This window comes from Theobroma cacao, chromosome 2 (assembly GCF_000208745.1).
Source record: "Theobroma cacao cultivar B97-61/B2 chromosome 2, Criollo_cocoa_genome_V2, whole genome shotgun sequence".
NCBI classification, from domain to species: domain Eukaryota; kingdom Viridiplantae; phylum Streptophyta; class Magnoliopsida; order Malvales; family Malvaceae; genus Theobroma; species Theobroma cacao.
This window is the reverse complement of record NC_030851.1, coordinates 24,876,769-24,884,512: the sequence shown is the minus strand read 5'-3', so window position 1 is coordinate 24,884,512 and position 7,744 is coordinate 24,876,769. Positions and strand designations below refer to the sequence as shown.

The following is a 7,744-nucleotide window of genomic DNA, read 5'->3' as shown; positions in this document are numbered from 1 at the left end:
AAACATTATGAAATGGGTTGAAATTTGTTGTTTAAACTTGCCTCCATTTTACTCGCCTTTAGATATTTATGATAATGTCTGTTTACTCATTGGGATTGCAAAATCTCACCCAACTCCTTTCCACCCATTTCAGGTTCAGTATAGACTGTAGATAGCTGATCTCATCGAGGACTACCATTGGATCTGCATTTTCCAAACCGTAGGTTCACAGTCCTCTTTACTTTTGTTTATTCGGGGGCCCTCTGGTTATTGTAAATTAAATTAAATATTTTGGCTTACTGTATTTCAGTATGTATAAATTTATTTAGCTTTACGCTATAAAAATTATTCACGTATAACTCTATAAATATTGTTTATAAGAAAATAAAATATTTCCCTTAATATTTCTTTTATTTTCTTATTTTATTCAAATAACCGTAATTTCGTTTTAAATGAAGATTTTATACTTTTAAACTCATTTTGATTATGAATTATGTGTTTTGTACTTGTATATTACGTTTTAGCCAGTTTCAAAATTTTTGAGAAAAAATTACCAAAATACCCCTGTGTGGCGAAAATTTTATTTTGATTGTTTTTGATCTAAAATAGTGTATATTCTCTAAAAACTCGATATTTAACAACGATTGCTCACAGGAAAGGAAAGAAACTGATATGTAAGCCTTGCGGGGTTTCAGTTGGCATTCCGGATAATGGGTGTCAATCGAGACGTCGCAGAGATTATCATGGGCCTGAGGTAGGTTCCGGGTCGTGACAGATGACTTTACGAAAAGAGTTCAAGAATTCATTGATTTTGCATCTTATAACCCTTAATTTATGTGGGGGAACAAAATTAGATGTCCTTGTTGTAAATGTAGCAACACCAAGTTTCTAAGTTCTGTTAAGGTGGTAGAGCATCTTCTAAAAAAGGGTTTTATTGGTGCTTACATAGTATGGAGTTTTCATGGAGAACATGAAGTTGGACAATTATCAAGAAGTAGAGATGGTGTTGAATCATATTCTAGTCATATAGAACATGGGGAACCAACGTATTAAGAAGAAATACAAAATCAATATGCTAGAATGGTTCAGAATGCTATAGGTTCAGAAATTGTTTTGAATGCCAATCACGATAATGACTCAAGATTTGTGGCGGATGATCCAAATCCAAATGCAGCGAGCATTTACTCTTTGTTGGGTGATGCGGATGAACCTTTGTGGCTAGGTTGCACAAAGCACATAACACTCTCAACACTGTCTTAACTTTTAGATGTTAAATCAGAATTTAATTTGAGTGAGTCGTGTTTTGATTGTCTGATGGATATAATAAAGAATATGTTGCTAGAAGATGAAACTTTACGCGGTAACATCTATACAATGAAATGGAAAGTGGTGACACTTAGACTTGGATATGTCAAAGTTCATGCATGTAAAACAATTTCATCTTATTTTATAAAGAAACTGCTAATTTGGAGTATTTATGATATGTGGTCATCTTTGGTATAAACCGAGGAAATCAAGTGTGGAAAGGCAAAAGAAAATTCCTTACAAGATTTTGGGTTACTTGCCACTTATACCAAGGCTTCAGAGACTTTAAATGTAAGGAAAAACTACTAAATATATAATTTGGCATGTGCATAATCGAACTGATGATGGAGTGCTTAGACATCCTGTTAATGGTGAGGCTTGGCAACATTTCAACCGCACACATTAGTTATTTGCAATGGAACCTAGAAATATCATGTTAGGATTATGTGCAGACGGTTTCAATCCTTTTGGACAAACTGCGAAACCTTATTCTATTTGGCCAACAATGCTCACTGTATACAATTTACCTCCATGGATGTGTTTGAAACAACAATATATATTTCTTAATATGGTTATTTTAGGTTAGAAAAATTCAGGCCAAAACATAGATGTTTTTTTGAGGCCTTTGATAGATGGGTTGAAAGTATAGTAGAGCGAAGGTGTTCTCATGTCTGATGCTTATCGGAAATAAAATTGTCAATTGAGGGTAGCGTTGCTATGGACAATTAATGATTTTCCTACTTATGGTATGTTGTCGAGGTGAAACACTCATGGACGATTATCACGTCCTTGTTGCATGGAATGGTTTAAGTCTTTCATATTGGAGCATGGTAGGAAACCTTGTTTTTTTTATTGTCATCGGCAATTCTTGCCACTTAATCATGCTTTTAGGAGACAGAGAGATAAATTTCTTAAAAAAAAAGTTGAGCGTGACTTCTTAATTCCTCGAATCTTGGGTGAAGAAATGTTATCACAGTTGAATTCATTTCTTAATATCCCTATTGCAACAAAATGTGGTGAACAGAATATTCTTGGTTTTGGTCAAAATCATAATTGTGTGAAAAAGAGTACATTTGGGATTTACCTTATTAGCATACTCTTCTTATTCTTCATAATTTAGATGTGATGCATGTTGAACATAATGTCTTTGAGAATATGTTCAACACTATGATGGATGTTAAAGGGAAGACGAAAGATAACTTAAAGGCAAGACAAGACTTGAAGGTGTATTGCAGGTGTCTAAAATTGGAATTGGTGAAAAATAATGGAAAAATGTTCAAGCCTAAAGCCTTGTACTCTTTAAGCAAGGAGGAAAAATATTGTTTGTGTTTGGGTGAAACAATTGAGATTACTTCATGGTTTTGCGCTGAACATATCTCAGTGTGTTAATGAGATCGAATGTAAATTTTATGGGTTGAAAAGTCATGATTGTCATGTCAAGCTCAACTCTATAATATACTTGCCATGTCATTCATGTAATTGATAGCATGTTTGCATACTTGGATGCCTCGGGAAATCGTTAAAAGTTGGTATTGTACTTAGTGGTATAATTAAGTTGATTAAAGCCTCGAACTAGTCCAAATAGAGATTTTGGGATGTATTTGAGAGTTATTGAATCTTAGAATGTCTTAAAATGGTGATTTGGAGTTCGAGGATTAATTTGGAATCCAATCGGGAATTTTCATAACGTATGGGTAAAATGGTTATTTTGCCACCGAGGGCAAAATTGGAATGTTGGAATAGATTTTTGACCAAGTTTGACTAGTTGGAACATAATTTGAATTTGAGAAGTGAAAAATTTCAATTCTGAGCATAAGGGCAAAATGATCATTTCATGTGTCCACGAGGACGTAATTGGAATTTTTGAAAATTTTCACCACCGTGACATTTGTCAAGCCCATGAATTTCACCTATTATCATTTTATACTTTGGATAATTAAGGTATTATATATGGTGGTAAGAGAATGCTTAATTGTTAAGTTTTAAGCATGGACCAATCAAGTGACGACATGTGTCAAGTTTTAAATTTTTTATAATTTCCTTTATAAACCAACATAAACTCTCCCATTCACTCTCTCATTGCCGTCCAAGCCAAAGAACAAAGGGGGGAAGAATAGAAAAACCCTAAGGAGGAAAAATTCAAGAGAATTCATTGAATTTTCGAAAAACGAAGCGATCGGAGGTAAGATTTCGCGATTTAGCTTACGATCTACCTTACCCATGCTTTTTTTTTTCATTTTCTATGGTTGAAACTCAAGTTTTCATTATGGAAGCATGCTGGCCGAATCAAGGGGGGAAGGTTTTGAGGATGGGTTTTGCTAGATCTCATGTTATCTATGCGTTTTTAGTGTTTTGTGATATTCGGTATGAAAAACAAGCAAGAAAATAACATGTTCTTCATCAAACCCTAATTGGCTAAATTCTATAGGGAATATTTTGAAGATGAATTTTGTCATATTTCATGTTATCTAGCTCGTATTTGATGATTCGTGATGTCGGATATCGAAAAGTATAGTTCCTTTAGTAAACGACTTAAATGATAATGAGAAAATTATAGTAAATGGACTTAGAATTGATTTCTAATGAGGTATATGGACTTATTGGAGTACGAAAAGTGCAATGAATCTATTTGGAGTTGAATTGGATGTTTTGGCTAATTAAACAGTGTATGGTGCTAGTTAGGTCGAATACCATTTCAGTCCAACAACAATTGAACCTACGTAGCACACCATCTTTAAGTGATTATCCGAACACTTCTCATTCAATTTCATGCATTCATAAAGAGCCTGAAATAGTCTTATAACAGTTTGGCACAAGTATATTGAATTACTTGTTGTGCATTATATATAGATGGTGAGCCCTTTGGTAAGGGTAAGGATATTGTACCCGAGGACCAGAAGTAGGAGTACTTTCGTTATAGTAAGTAACAGACTTTCATCTTAACTATCTAAAGTTATTTCTACTCGTTTTTATGTTTTGAAGAATAATGAGTTTAAATTGTAAATTATTATGTTTTAAAATTGAAGTGTTGGTTAAACGAAATGAGATTTTAACTTGTTTTGAAATTGAATCCTGGTTTTGGAAATTGAGTAAGTGGAGATTATATACTTGTGTTATATATTTGTTTTGACATATGGTTTGAATTGATGGCTTATGACAATGTGATGGCGTGAATGGTTGGATTTGTGTTTGTGTGGAATATATGAATTGTTTTGTTTTACCTTGATAGGTAAGGTAATATCATATTAGCCATGTCATGCTGTTGAAATTTTTATTGATTTGGTGGGGTAAGTGATTAGCTTACTGCAGTGGGCGGGTTTTCGTGAACCAGCTTATTAGAGGGGCACGATAAGTCCCGTTATATTTTACCTTAGTATGAGAAGCGCGTAGAGTATCTCTTAAGGTAGTTTAGAGTTCACTTCATGCCCAACCACCATGTGAGGGTGAAACTCAGCCAACACCAAGGAACGACTATGTTTTTAAACATAAAAACATGTTTTATGTGTATATGTTATTTTAACAGCCTTGGCTATCACGACACAATTTCCCGGGCCATGACCGGCGCATGAGCTCAATGGGCATAGCTCACTAAGCCCAAGCAAGCCTATCCATTTACCTTTGCTTAACAAATTTATCATATCATGCATACACACACACCTTTTTCCGGGTGTGAACATAGCCAAAACATAATGGCATTATCGATAATAATATACATGCACTATACCAGTCATGTACTTAGCAATTTACATTGCATACACATATTCACATTGTTAGATTGTATTCACAATACAAAAAGACCCATGACTTCCAGCGGAGACATTTACAATAAAAAGGATTACTATCGAATGCAAGACACATACCCAGGAGATGCACTACGGGGACTCCTCGATCTAGGGTCCAACAGTCACCTGATCTGAAAACATGAATTTTTATAAAACGTGAGTACAATACTCAGTGAGTGAACAAGGAAGGGAACAAGCAACAATTAGGGAGAATTTAAAATCATGATGCACTTGTTTCAAAACAATGCAATTTAGTTCATTCCTATTTAAAACCCCTCCAAACCCGAGAGTTTTTCGCTACAGCGAGCATGAATTTCGCTGCAGTGAAAACAGAGCAACAAGAGAAACATTTTTTCTCACTCAACAAAAAGCCATCCTGCTAAACTAATAAAATCAACATAAAATTCATGAAAATTCTCAAAGTATAATGTGTCAAATTTCACGTACATTACAACCATAAATCATTGTCCATCAATTTGCTATATCACACATATTTACATATGTATATATATATATATACGTATATACCCATCATCATCATCTCACCAACCCATCATCATCATCACCAGCTCATCATCATCATCACCAGCTCATGCGCACTCCCTACTCGCACATGGCTGGGTCATCACCGGGTTATGCGCACTCCCTACTCGCACATAACCGGGTCATCATCGGGTTATGCGCACTCCCTACTCGCACATAACCGGGTCATCCTCGGCTTATGCGCACTCCCTACTCGCACATAGCCGAGTCAACATAATTACACAACATTATATTCAAGCATATATGTATATCAACATAATGCAGCCACATAGAAATCCATAATAACCACATTTCATAACATAAACCTTTTCTCAAAAGCTTGTTCCCAAGGCATTCATTTTCATGAAAAATTGCATAAAATCATTCAAACACTTTGTTCAAAACAGTCATATTCCCAAAACAATTTTGATAGGCAGTCCACTCACAGGTGTCGAAAATCCGGATTCCGGGTGAACTCTGACTAATAGTCCTCAGGCGTAATTCCTTTGCCTTTTCCGGACGTCTCACCACCTTGACAAATAACAAAGTCGAGGAATTTACTATATTGTCCCTAAATTGATATAAATTAATTTAAACTACTAATGCTTGATATGTAAATGCAAAAATATGTCCGATTACCGCTTAATCACGGTATCGATTAAATTCGACCGATCACCCGATTAATCGGCGATTGTGTCCAAATCACCTCCAAATTAATTCATTTCTCCTCTAATACCTTAATTTACCACATACATTTAAATAAAGCCAAATTCAGCATTAGAACCCTCACAGTTCCTTATAGAAAAATTTGGTCATTTGGTGCACTAGCATCGAATTTTTTTCTACATAACCGTTTCACCTTAATTCATCATTTTCCATGCCATTTTCCTTGAAATAAAAACAATCCCCCATTGATATTCAGCCCTCATGGTTCGACCAACAAGGAACCCTAGAGAAATTGAATATTTCTTTTGTGTTTTTGTTCATAACCATGCTTAACTATCCCTAAACACTAACATAGTCTAAAATCAAATTATTCCAACAACAATTCCTCTTCCATACCCATTTTTCAGAATTGAATTCATCATGATAACTCAATATTCAACCATGGAAATCAAGAACAAAAGCATGGGTAAGCTAGGTATCAAGGAGAATTAAAGAAATTTTAACTTACCTAGCTTGTTTCCTTGAATTCCAACACTTTCTCTTTGATTTTTCCCACCTAGGGCTTGTTCTTCCTTGGTTTCTCTTCTCTTCTGGTTTGGCTGATCACTATGGGAGAAATGGGCTGATTTTTATGCCTTTTATAAAGAAAATAATGAATGGATGAGATTTTGACACATGTCACCATTCCATTGGTCCATGTGTCATACTTAGCCATTAAGCAATCTCTCTCCACCACACATTTCTCATGTTTATCCATTTACAGGATGAATAAAATCCCTTGGCCTTGACAGGTGCTGGGGCGAAAAATTTACCGATTTACCCTCGAGACGAAAAAATTTACGATTTTGCCCCTATACTCTGAAATGTACCGGAATCAAATTATTTCTACTTTTCAACCTCAAATAACACTAACATTGATCAATATTAACCAAATGGGGCAAAAAATTCATTTTATAAAAATTCCCGTTTAGTCCTCTAGTGGTAAAATTACCAATTTACCCTTGTGCTCCAAAAATACCAAGAATCATAATTTTTTTTTCACTGCTAAACATCATTTTATACTCCAATAATCATAATTATATTTCATATAATTACTTTTGGTCAAATGTGATCAAATCTTGGCTAAAAATCTCCATTTAATCATGAAATGGTAAAATAACCGTTTTGTCCCTAATCGGTCAATTTTCTTGATGGACTCCAAACTGGACCTTGAACCCTGAATCACTATTTTAAGTCATTCTGTGGGTTTTCAAAATTTTCAATTTCCTCTTAGAATTTCTATTTGAACTAGTTCAAGGCTCGATTTAACTTAGTTGTACCACTCGGTACAATACCGTCTTTTAATCGAGCTTGACAGGGTCTCACATTGGCGGTCTCGGTTGGATGCCCGACGCAAGGTGTCACCGAGTACAAGTTTTGGCACGAGCCAAGTTTTAAGAGAGTCATAAGCCTTGCTGATTATTTATGATGAAATGTAATTGTTCTATATG

General features: G+C 34.9%; 1 long non-coding RNA gene across 1 annotated transcript; it reads right to left on the bottom strand.

The window, feature by feature from the left end:
* LOC108660897 lies at positions 5,159 to 6,793 on the bottom strand. The gene is made up of 3 exons (XR_001926600.1): positions 6,763 to 6,793; positions 6,035 to 6,119; positions 5,159 to 5,197 (listed from the first exon to the last, which is right to left on the bottom strand). It is a non-coding gene; the product is annotated as an uncharacterized LOC108660897 (long non-coding RNA).